The sequence below is a fragment of the Oryzias latipes genome, chromosome 21, assembly GCF_053564925.1.
Source record: "Oryzias latipes strain Hd-rR chromosome 21, Olatipes_Hd-rR_3.1".
Classification (NCBI taxonomy): Eukaryota; Metazoa; Chordata; class Actinopteri; order Beloniformes; family Adrianichthyidae; genus Oryzias; species Oryzias latipes.
Genome location: NC_136257.1, coordinates 11,622,909 through 11,636,258, shown reverse-complemented (window position 1 = coordinate 11,636,258; position 13,350 = coordinate 11,622,909). Strand labels below are relative to the sequence as shown.

At 42.6% G+C, this 13,350-nt stretch overlaps 1 protein-coding gene across 1 annotated transcript in view; it reads right to left on the bottom strand.

The window, feature by feature from the left end:
• mgat4a (alpha-1,3-mannosyl-glycoprotein 4-beta-N-acetylglucosaminyltransferase A) overlaps positions 1-13,350 on the bottom strand; it is a 45,017-nt gene that overhangs the window by 25,367 nt on the left and 6,300 nt on the right. The window lies entirely within an intron of this gene.

The following is a 13,350-nucleotide window of genomic DNA, read 5'->3' as shown; positions in this document are numbered from 1 at the left end:
TATTCCTGCCATGTCTTCCACATCTCTGACATGCTTCAGTCTCTCTTCAGTGACGGTGTCGGATTTATAATCAAATGTAATAATAACCCACTGGCTTGTGCCTTCGTTGTTGCTGTTTAACATTGTTTTGTATTGAATTGTTACATTCAATAAAGTTTTTAAAAAAAAAAGTAGTGAGCGCGTGCCGCGTGGTGCTCGGCAGCGACAGCCGCGCGCGCAGGCGGGAGAGAAGGAGAAGTGATCAAAGGTTTCCCATAGAAACCCTTGAAGTCTGAACACAGGACTAGCAGAAAAACTAAATTATGAAGACGAGGTAAATCTACACGTTTTCGCAAAATTTACTTTATTGAAAAAGGTGAAGAATATATAAACCGTTAGATATTTTAGTGGCCCGAGCGGGCAAGTGAAAAGTAAAGTCTTGTGGTCCGCACTGCTCGAAAAACAGGACCGGGCCAGCGGACAAATGGCTATGTCGAGCCCTGGAAATGTGTGCAAAAAAACAAACAAGTAAACAAGAATGAATGTCAAATTCATTTACATTTTAGTTTCCTAAGGTTCAGCCCACTGTTGTTTTTCCACATCAAAATAATCCAAAGGGAACATTATTAAAACATTTTACTTCATCGCATGGTCACATCTTTGCTAAATTCAAAGTGTTTCCACACATTGGACTGGAATGAGGGACATGCGTGTTGTCCGCTGTGATGCACTTGGACATTTTTATGTTAGAGTAAAATAAATCTACGGTTCCTCAATCCAAATCGTATTTTCCAATATTAAAATGATCAATTTCTTTCATTTTGAAATCATTTTATAATGGTATAGGTTGATTCAATTAAGAAAGACAGACTGAGGTGGTTGGACCCTAGAAAATAAATCGAGTCATCAATAAGTTGAATAATCCTTACGCCCATATGTGACATACCTTTTTTTAAGCAACAAAGAATAAAACACAGTCTAAAAGACCCAACATGCCAGTTTTAAATGTTTGAAGTTGTTCTGTCATATACATTTTGTGTTTGTTGCTAAAAATAAAAAGGTGCAGTAAGAAGAAAAAAAAGAGAGTTCCTCTGTTAAAAAAACGCGTATTTATCGTTTCAAATGCCAAATGAATAATATACAGTATATCAGTGTTTTTCAACCTTTTTTGAGCCACGGCACACTTTAACCTTGACAAAAATCCCGCGGCACACCAGCATCCCAAAAAAAAAAAAAAAAAAGCAGAAACTCATAGTCTGTTTTGATCTACAGCCCCCCCCCCCGGCAATCTGACGTGCATTTTTGTGATAATTGTGGCAGAAAAAGCAGGAAGTTGCAGATGTTTTTCTAAAAGATGTAATAAAAGTTAAGTTACATACAAACTGTATGTCGTTGTGTTTTCAAGACGCTGTCCCTTTAAGCCAATGCATCATGGGAGATGTAGTGTGAAAACTGCGAGAAAACGGCAGAAAGACTCGCGTCTCTGAGCTTCATGGTTTTGTTCACTTGTTCCACGGTCTGATACCGGATTCTGTGGAAAGTTACACCGCTAAAGACGAGCTTTAGCTGGTGTTTTTGTCGGAACTGACTGAGTTATGAGCTAAATTGGAACAAGGAAGTGGAGACTTTAACCACTTCTGATTGGTCAGACTGATGACATGTGATTAAGCCTTCAAGAATGATTGGTGGAGTCGTGGAGACAGTAAAAGCTGCGGGACTTTTCCTTACACAGTTATAGCTGCAGCTATTTCGCGTTACCGTCATTCTTATCAAAATGTCTTTAATAGAATCAAATAAACACAACGAAAAAAGTATTTTATGATCGTTTATATTCCTAACTACTCAGTGTTTTATCAGGACCTGTTTGGATGAACAAAGAGCTGATTTCCTGGAGATGGTAATTGCTTTTAGATCAGTTAATGAGGGCAATTTTCCACGGCACACTTGACCATCTCCCACGGCACACTAGTGTGCCGCGGCACACTGGTTGAAAAACACTGCAGTATATCTACATTGTATCCATTTAGCTAAAGAATCGGAATATATCATTTTGCCACAAAGTTAGTTGAATCTTGTCAGGACTAGTTAGCCCTCTGGCTGTCACTTCCTGTTTTATTTTGAAGTCCTGTCTTTTCTGTCTTAATTTTCAGTTCCTACTGTGTGATCTGCTTCCTCCCTAATGTGCTCCACCTGTGCCTCATTGTCTTCCCTATATAAGCAGTGCTTTTTCTCAAGCCAGTGCCAGATTGTCTTTCTTTCACTGTGAGCAATCCAGCCTTAATCTCTCCAGAGTTCTTAGAGCTTTTTTGTTCCTGAATGATTCCTCTTTTGGATGGCCTCCTGAAATTATATTAAAGACTCTGATTCTGCCAGTCCCTGACTCCACCATTGTGTCCGCCTGAGCTGCACCTGATAGTACAATCTGGCCATAACATGGATACATCGGAGTCAGAACGTCTCCTCGCAGCGCTTGGAACACAAGGTCAGAGAATAACCCAGCAAGACCAACAGCTCGCACAGCTTCGCCATGATTTTGCCACCGCCATGTTATCACTCTCAACGCAGCTCTCTGACGTAACCACGGCGCTCCAGAATCGGAACGTTTCGGAGTGTTCTTCCTCCGTGACTCCCTCTGCTCCCTCTGAGACAGCTACTACGTTCCCCGGACCTTCCGAGCCCCGCCCTGTTAGACTATCCAGTCCAGAGCGCTTTTCCGGGGACTCAGGAGACTGTCGCTCTTTTCTCACGCAGTGTGAGCTCCATTTTGAGTTCCAATCCCACGCCTTTCCTTCGGACAGAGCCAAAATTGCCTACATCGTATCCTACCTGTCTGGACGAGCCAAGGCGTGGGCCACATCGGAATGGAGCCGGCGCAGCGCTGTGTGCAACTCGCTGCCTTTATTCCTAGAGACTTTCAGACAGATTTTCCATTCTGCTGTCCCTGGAAGAGAGGCTGCCAAAGCTCTTGTGAACATAAAACAAGGTAGAAGATCAGTGATGGATTATGCCATTGAGTTCAGAACTCTATCTGCTGATAGTGGATGGAACCAGCCGGCGCTAGTGGATGCCTTCTACACAGGATTGTCGGAGTGTTTAAAGGACCATCTCGCTCCTCTCGACCTCCCCCCAGAGCTGGATGCTCTGGTCTCGCTGGCGTCCAGAATAGATCAACGTTTACAAGAGCGTCAACGTGGGAGATTATCTGCCCCTCTCTCCAGACCTCCAAGTTTGCCCTACGCCCCTGCACTCCAACCATCATGCTCAGGGGCTGTTCCGCCTCTTGATGCTGTTGAACCCATGCAAGTGGGTCACACCCGCCTAACTCCAGCAGAACGCCAACGGCGTTTCAGCGAGGGTCGCTGCCTCTACTGTGCTCAGCTGGGACACCTGATCGCCAACTGCCCTATCAGGGGAGCTGCTTCCACCAACACCTCCTCCGTCATGGTGAGTGCAACCCAGTCCAGGATCTCTGTACCCAGAAAATTAACGCAAGTCACGCTCACCACAGACACCTCCACATCCGCTCAGGGTGCGCTGTTAGATTCCGGAGCAGACACCAACTTGATGAGCTATGCGCTAGCGTCCAAACTACGCATAAAGGAAGTTGAGATGTCAGTACCTCTCACAGCCACTGCACTGGACGGTAGATTGCTTTGCTACATCACGCACAAGACCCCTCCCGTGACTCTGTCATTTCCTGACGGACATTCAGAACTGATAACCTTTCACCTGTTTCGCTCAGCAGCTCATCCTCTGATATTAGGGTTCCCGTGGATTCTCAGGCACAACCCTCACATAGACTGGTCCATGGGAACTGTGAAGTCCTGGGGGAAAAGCTGCTTTAGTGACTGTTTCCCTGTGTCCCCTAACCTAAATCCTGATGACACTCCAGACCTGGAAGGTGTTCCTCGGTGCTACCATGACTTAAAGGATGTGTTTAATAAATGCTATGCCACCTCTTTACCTCCCCACAGAGACGGTGATTGCGCCATTGACCTCCTCCCAGGGGCCCCCATCCCTAAAGGCAGGCTGTTCTCCCTGTCAATCCCTGAGCGTCTTGCCATGGAAGAATACATCAAGACCTCGCTACGGGCGGGGCTGATCCGGCCGTCCTCTTCCCCTGCTGGTGCAGGATTCTTTTTTGTTGAGAAAAAGGACAAGTCTCTGAGACCTTGTATAGATTACACTCAACTAAATGACATAACCATCAAAAACAGGTACCCTCTTCCCCTTGTCTCCTCTGCCTTTGACATTCTGCAGGGTGCTAAAATATTCACAAAACTTGACCTACGGAATGCCTATCACCTGATCATAATACGGGAGGGGGATGAGTGGAAGACGGCCTTCAACACCCCCATCGGACATTATGAGTACCTGGTCATGCCTTTTGGCCTCACAAATGCCCCCGCCGTCTTTCAATCTCTAGTGAATGATGTTCTCCGGGATCTGTTAAATAAAAAGGTTTTTGTGTATCTGGATGATATCTTGGTTTTTTCCCCCAGCCTGGACGAACACGTCTCCACAGTAAGAGAAGTCCTCACGCGACTACTTGACAACAACCTCTATGTGAAGGCGGAGAAGTGTGAGTTCCATAAGGACCAGGTCAGTTTCTTGGGTTACATCATTTCGCAGGGGTCTCTGGCCATGGATCCATCCAAGGTGGATAGTGTGCTGAAGTGGCCCACCCCTACCACCAGGAAAGATCTCCAACGGTTCTTGGGCTTTGCAAACTTCTATAGGAAGTTCATCAAGGGTTTCAGCTCGGTGGCTGCTCCCCTTCATGCGCTAACCTCCTCTAAAACTACCTTCCAGTGGTCTGCATCGGCTGACGCCGCCTTCCAACGTTTAAAGTCATCTTTCACTACAGCCCCCGTCCTCACCTTGCCGGACCCAGCTAAACAGTTCATCGTAGAAGTGGATGCCTCCGATGTTGGTGTTGGAGCTGTCCTCTCCCAGAGGTCAGGTGAGGACGGAAAAGTTCACCCTTGTGCTTTCCTTTCTCGCAAGCTGTCTTCTGCAGAGAGGAACTATGCTGTGGGGGACCGCGAACTTTTGGCAGTCAAAGTCGCACTGGAAGAATGGAGCAGTCCATCCGGTTCTGATCTGGACCGATCATAAGAATCTGGAATTCATAAGGACAGCTAAACGTCTAAATCCCCGGCAAGCAAGGTGGGCTTTCTTTTTCTCCAGATTTAACTATATACTTTCATACAGACCTGGATCCAAAAACGTAAAACCAGATTCTCTGTCCCGGATGTATTCCTCTGCTGACCTGCCTGTGGAGGAGTCTGTCATCTTGGCTCCTGAAAGAGTTCTGGGAGCATTCACATGGAGCATTGAATCCAAAGTAAGGTCTGCCAACAGGTCCATCGCCAGTCCTGCAGCATTGCCCCCTAATCGGCTGTTTGTTCCTCCGGAGTTGAGAAGTGAAGTACTACAGTGGGGGCACTCCTCCCTGATATCTTGTCACCCAGGGGTGAAACGGACCTTGTTTCGTGTAACAGAGAGGTTCTGGTGGCCAGATATGAAAAAAGACGTGTCCGAGTTTGTGTCTGCATGTTCTGTCTGTGCCCAACAGAAATCCTCAAATGCCCCTCCAGCTGGACTCCTTCAACCCCTGCCTATTCCTCAGCGTCCCTGGTCAGAGATCTCTGTGGATTTTGTCACCGGATTACCTGAATCTCAAGGTAACACTGTGGTTCTTACAGTGGTTGACAGATTCTCCAAGATGACTAAATTTTTCGCCCTGCCCAAACTTCCAACTGCCAAACAGACTGCTGAACTCCTCACCACCCATCTGTTTAAAGACTTTGGCTTTCCTCAGAGCATTCTGTCTGACCGGGGCCCACAATTTGTTGCCCAATTCTGGAGAGCGTTTTGTGTCCTGATAGGTGCTGAGCCGAACCTGATCTCAGGTTACCACCCCCAAAGCAATGGCCAGACAGAGCGAGTGAATCAGGATCTGGAAACGGGACTGCGATGCTTGTCTGGGCAGAATCCCTCGTCCTGGTCTAGATCTCTTCCCTGGGTGGAATACGCCCACAACACGTTACCCTCTGCCTCCACTGGCCTGACGCCCTTTCAGGTGGTTTTTGGTTACCAACCTCCTCTTTTTCAGAGCTTGGAAAAGGAGGTTGCAGTTCCTTCAGCAGCAGCTATGGTGCGTCGTTGTAAAGGCATGTGGATCAGAGCGAGGGCAGCCCTGTTGAAATCGTCGCACTCATACAAAAAGTCTGCAGACCGCCGCCGTCGTCCAGCTCCGGTTTACTCGCCTGGGCAGAAGGTGTGGCTTTCATCCCGGGACCTCCCGCTGAAAGTGCAGTGCCGTAAGCTGGCTCCGAGATTCATTGGACCATTTCCAGTATCAAAAATAATTAATCGCTCTGCTGTCAGACTCCGCTTACCCAGGTCTTCTCGGATTCATCCCACCTTCCATGTTAGCCGCATCAAGCCGGTGCGGGAAAGCCCCCTGGTTCCATCCTCTGTACCACCTCCGCCCCCCCGGATCCTTGGTGGAGGCCCTGTATATACTGTCCGCCGCCTGCTGGCGGTACGGCGTCGGGGCAGAGGTTGCCAGTACTTGGTGGACTGGGAGGGTTACGGGCCTGAGGAACGGTCCTGGGTTCCCTCCCGCCATATCATGGACCCCCAGCTCATCCGGGATTTCCGCACCTCTCACGGGTCTGGGCCGCACGGGGTCGGCCGTGGGAGGGGGGGGTACTGTCAGGACTAGTTAGCCCTCTGGCTGTCACTTCCTGTTTTATTTTGAAGTCCTGTCTTTTCTGTCTTAATTTCCAGTTCCTACTGTGTGATCTGCTTCCTCCCTAATGTGCTCCACCTGTGCCTCATTGTCTTCCCTATATAAGCAGTGCTTTTTCTCAAGCCAGTGCCAGATTGTCTTTCTTTCACTGTGAGCAATCCAGCCTTAATCTCTCCAGAGTTCTTAGAGCTTTTTTGTTCCTGAATGATTCCTCTTTTGGATGGCCTCCTGAAATTATATTAAAGACTCTGATTCTGCCACTCCCTGACTCCACCATTGTGTCCGCGTGAGCTGCACCTGATAAATCTTTTATGTAATAATTGGTGGACCATGTATTGAGCTGTGTATCATATCATGCAAGAGGGAAAAATACACAACCTTAAAAGTAATTGATAATCTATTTGGAGTAAATAGAAATAAGTTATTAAAAGGTTTATGCAAAACTCCTCAGTCTCTCCCATTCTGATATTAGACCTAACTTCAGCGTATGACAAATATGTCTGAATCTACAGCTGCTGTCTAACTGACAAAATATTGAAATCAATAAAACAGTGAAAGCATGTAAATGTGGTTGGTGTCCATAAAATCATTGTTCATTTATTTAATATACTTTATGCAAGAACATAGCAAGACATTCATTTGTTAGAAAAAAATGTTTCATAGAAAATAAAGATGACCTAGGAGAATTGTGAAAAAAATATTGCCACACTGTGCTTTCATAGCTAAATTTAATTTACTTTGGTTGCTTCGTACACAGTTTTTTGTTATTACCATTTGTGAATGCTATTCACTGTTTGCAGGGCTCGACATAGCCATTTGTCCGCTGGCCCGGTCCTGTTTTTCGAGCAGTACGGACCACAAGACTTTATTTTTTACTTGTCCGCTCGGGCCACTAAAATATCTAACAATTAATACATTTTTCACCTTTTACAATAAAGTATATTTTGCGAAAACGTGTAGATTTACCTCGTCTTTATAATTCACTTTTTCTGCTAGTCCTGTGTTCAGACTTCAAGGGTTTCTATGGGAAACCTTTTATCACTCTTCTCCTCCTCTCCCGCCTGCGCGCGGCTGTCACTGCCGAGCACCACGCGGCACGCGCTCAGTCAATTTTTTTTTCCAAACTTTATTGAATGTAACAATTCAATACTAAACAATGTTAAACAGCAACAACGAAGGAACAAGCCAGTGGGTTATTATTACATTTTAGGCAGATATATTTAAACTGACACACATATCAGCGCGCCCCCTGGTGGTTTTTCACCGCGATGATCATAAATCCGACACCGTCACTGAAGAGAGACTAAAGCATGTCAGAGATGTGGAAGACATGGCAGGAATAGATAGGAATATGTTAGATGGAGTGACGGGTGGAATTAGTACTATGGACAGCAAGATATTTAATGAATGCATTGAAGATGAAACTGTATGCACTAAGCTTTAAGCTGAATGTCAAAGAATCAAAGGCAACTCAAAATACCTGAATCTCAGACTCAAATGGAGTATAAGGTCAAACCACTTAATTTTGTTTTTCTTTACAACACTGTAAGCAGTAAGTATTTCTAGTTAGCTGAATGATCTCAGTAATTTAATTGTATTTAATTTTTCAATTATTTAATTTAATTAGGTAACTAAAGTAACTAAAAAGTAAATGTAACTTTGCAACAGTAACAAAAAGCAGAACCTTAAGGCAGTCAGGGCAAAAAAGTCAATAAAACTTCTTAACTATTGATTAGGAACAAATGTGAAATAGCAGTGATTAGAAGCAGCATGAAAACTTCTTAACTAGTGTTAACTACTACACTGCAGCGCTCTCTTCCAAACATCTGAAACAGACTAGAGCAGATTTAAGTTTGATATGCTCTATTTTTAGTCATTGAAAAGTGTAGAAATAAGTGCTAGATGTCACCAGAATGCACCAAATTGCACCATATTAAAATTTTCCGGGGGGGCATGCCCCCGGACCCCCCTAAAGTTGCAAGCACCTGCGGAGCGGCGGGTCTCGCTGTGCGCGGTGTCGGGCCAGTAACTTTCAAAAACTACTGGCCCTGTGGGCCAGTGCAAATTTCTGGGCTATGTCAACCCCTGGTTTGAGGTCTAAGATTCCAGCAAACAACAAATAATGCTAGTCTTGTTTGCAAGTCATTTGAACATAAAAAAAAGTGTCGTTGTTTGAAGACTATATATAAAAATGTTAAAATATGCATGTTTTAAAGGGCCTATATCATGCAAAATTAACTTTTTGAGTCTGAAGTCGAACCCAAATTCTTTCTCTATCCCTTCCACTTCTCTCCAACCCCCAATTGTAGAGGCATTTGGAGGGTTAGGGGGGTCCTTAATGTTTTTTTGAAGGGGAAACCTTCGCGGCAGAGGGATTTGTATCCCTATGCTGCGAGGGTGATCCGCGTCGTGCTTTTCCGTGGAGAAGAAACGTATTTCTTCACGTGGGTGTGCTCTGAGGCACAGAAGTCTACATGTAAATGCAAGTACCGGTAATCACTTTTTTGTTTTAGCATGACTTTTTAAAGTAATTAAACTGATTTCAACCATTTCTGAGCGCTGGCAGCTACGAACTAATGTGGATGACGGACTATACATTACGTAATCAAGTGGTGGTAATGTCCGAATTAGAAGACACTATTTTTCCATAACTCTCCGTTTGGAGGGCTAAATGTATAAGTGATCCATTCACCTATCTCAGAGCATTCCTCTAAAAACCTGCTTTCTGAGCAACAGCCCTTCCCATTCCACGAAAACGAGTGGGTTCTCACATTCATACTTATGACAGTAAGGAACCACCACTTCCAGGAAGAGTCTGCGCTGCCAGCACTGTCCCAAGGCTAACACACACTTTCTCTATCAGTGATGAGCAAAACGCTTTCATTTTATCTGCACAATATGCACATCCATCTTTGCAAAAGTTTGGATGTTTTTGTTTTCTTGGGCGAAACACAGACGCACTGCCCAGTTCAGCTCCAGGTTGACGTCATGAAATGTGGAACCCACATAAAAGATGGTGCCTTAGAGGTTGAATCGTCTTACTTCTGGGTAGGAAAAAGAGCTGTGAAAATAACTAATTTCATTCAAAAAAATCATTTTTTAGTGCGCTAAAGGTAATATATTATTGTTAATATGGATATAGTTTACTTTGAAAGGCTTAAATAAAAGCATTATATAGGCCCTTTAAGTAACATAAGATCAGATTTTAGGGAAGCTGACATGTCAGGATATCCGTTTAAAAACTTTTAGATTCAATGATGAAGATAAAACGTGACGGTAAATAATTGGATCCAGTCACTTGATGTCCCAGTATATTTATAAGTCCTGTGACAGTGCATGATGAACGGACCTTTTCAGAGTTGAACAGTGACAACTCATTGTTTAGTGTCTGGGAATGCTGCTGAGACTGACGTATGAATGGAGTACACTGAGTAAAGGAAGTGAAAGGCGGACCGAGAGGCAAACAGAGACTTGACTCCTAACTCACAACAGTAAATAACTAATTAAACAGAGTAGGGACTATAAGACAAAGAGCAATGGGTGCATTTGTGTGGTCTGTATCTGACTTTTTCACTGCCTTGTCAGCACCCACTGCTTTCTCTTCCCATCATTAACCTCAAATTCTTCCTATCCTCTACCTTAACATCCATTCTTCTTTCCTTTCATGGCCACTAAGGCTTTGTCAGGCACAATGTCTCGCCTCACAATCTGAAACCGAACATACAGACATACATGTAGGCAAATGTGAAATAAGGCCAAAAACAGGAAAAGAGCAAGCAAGCCACAGCACACCACAGCACACCACATCATGCAGCTATTCGTCCTCATACTAGCTGCTTGCTCATTCTTCTCCTTTACTGCAATAACACATGCTATTTTTGGTCTATTGTGTTAAGAAGGACGTGATGATGGAAAAAAACTAAGCCTTTAATAACAGCGCGAAGGGACACTGCATGTTGAATAAAAGAGGAAGCAACTTTTGCAAAAACAATAGCTTGTTGGTGCTTGGTAGCAGTGAACAGAATAAGTTCAATGACGTTGACCATGTGCTCCTATAACGATTTCTCTGTTTCTCCAAGTCTAAACCTGAGCCAGAAAAGTTTTTTTTTTGCCTTCAAAACGGAGTTTAATCATTTGGGATAAATGCCCAATCTGAGTTATTGATTACACCTAGAAGGTCCAATCAGCTGCAGTAAAAGCTGCCAAAGCTGTTTCAATTGTTTGTAGAGGTCAGAGTGAACAATTATCAGATCAGTTTCAGTGCTTTCTTACTAAATCACATAGTGTGGAATCGAGTTCTTTATTATCAAAACCAACATAATTTCTCTGTAGAATAACAAGTGTTTACATTATAGTATTTTCGACTTTTTGGTTCCACTTTAATGGTGGGTTTTTTAACAAAAAGTAGACTTTTAAATTCAGTTACGGTTCACTTGAGATAAATTCACAGAGAAACCAGAGTATTCTCTCACCGGGGGAATGGATGAGACTCAGAGTGAAGTACACATTCTGAATGTGGAGTGTTTAGACAGCTGACTAGCAAAGCTCTTCCAGACAGCAGCAAAACAAGCACAAGAAAAGCGGGGCCTGAAACTCAACATTCAAAACAGGAGGGAAAACTTTGGGATACACAGATGGGAAGAAATTTCTAACCTTAAATACAGGCTGGTGATTCAATAATCCACTTTAAAAGGTTTCCTAAATAAAGTTCATTCTTCCTAGCTTTTCTTTGGGTCATTTTATGCCGATAATCAACCTTCAAAAAAGGAGGGGGGTAAGGATTAATCAACTTAATCGACAAATCGATTATTATTTCTATGGTCCACCAACATCAATGTGTCAGAGGCAAGCCATACCATTATAAAATCATTTCAAAATGAAAAAAAATCGATATTAGAAAATACCATTAGGATTGAGGCATTACATATACATATTTTTATATTACTACAACATCACAGCGGACAACACACTTGTGATGGCAGCAAAAGTGTGACTCACATTACCAAAGTCCTTGGTTCCAAACAAACCCTTTGGTTTGCTGTCAAAACACTCACCTAGAGCTGAAGGAGGCAGCAATATCTCTAATTGTTTTATACCAGTTTTTATAACAGATCCATTTAGAAATATTTGATGAACATGTGGACTAAACATCCAAAACGTCCGTTTTTTTAATTTAATGAAGTCACATTTATTAGGATGCACCTACATTTTATCCAGAATAGAGCTTTCCCATAAAGATTTCCAGTAAGTTATTCCCACTTCTGCTGGTAAAGTTTTGTTGTTATTATGGCTGGTTATGTTTTTATTACAATGATTGGTGGGTCGAGATAAACATTTTATCATTCTTGTGAAAACGCCCTTTTTAGTCTGAAGAGATAAATTACATTCTAAACAGTCAAAGCTGTAAAGTAAATTTAACTTTTAAATGATCCAAATTGCTACTTTTATCAAAGGTCTATGTTATGCTCACATCTATGTCCAAAATAAAAATTAAAAATGGGAGAAACTACAAAACAAATGGAGGGGGTAACAGAAAAAAGAACCTAAAACTTATGACCAAGAGCAATTGGAAAAAAAAAACATTTGCTTTCAAAAATAGTATAGATACAAAATTTATCATAAGAAGACAAGAAAAAGAGTTCAAAAAAATTTATTTTAAAGATTATGTCAAATATTTCTCAACTCTCAAGTTTTCCAAAATAAAATGTGAACATCTTTTAAGTTCCCAACAAACATGGATCCCGTTTCAAAGACCTATATTAAATTACTGAAAAGGTTTTAACACATTTAGTGACAAAAGTTTACCAAACAAAAACCAAAATTTCAGTTAAAGAAAAATAAATAAAGAAAAACCCAGCTAGACTACATTTTAACTGCAGAAACAGATGTCTGCAACATACTTCAGGGAATCTGGTTCTGGTTCTAATCAGTTCTATGGAACTCGTTCGGTTTTGTGAGTTGAGAATTGTAGCAACAAACCACACGCTGCAATATCTGTTTGAAGGCTGTTGCAACCAAAAGTGGAAGTACGACAAATCTGATTAAACAGTCGAGTGGAGAAGTGCTGCTCTCTAACAGATGCTTACTAGCGGCAGCTCACAAAAAAAGCATTTTTACAGTTTGTACTTAGTTGATTTTGAATTCAGGTCAACTTGCAAAGAAAATTTTAAATAAAATAGTTTTTGTTAAACATATTCTGTCATTGACAATTTTAAGAGCGTAAAAGGAGAAAGAAAAAAATTATTAAAATCAGAAATCGAATTTGGTGTGAAAAAAAAATCAGATTATATTTTTTGGCCATATGGCCAAGCCTTTTTAATCGAGTATATAATTTGTAACAGATCTTTACAGTTTAAGGGGGTATCTGTTTTAATGTATCCACACATAATGTATTCACTATAGGTTAAAAACAGGACAGAGATCATAAACTCTTCATGTTTGTCATTCATTTATTCATTCATTATTCCCTTTCAGGATCACGGGGCTCCCGGAGCCTATCCCAGCCACTTGTGGCCGAAGGCAGGGGACCTCCTGGACAGATCGCCAGTCTGTCGCAGTCATGTTTGTCAATTTAATGGAAAACATTTCATTCAAGAATTGGGAACACTGGG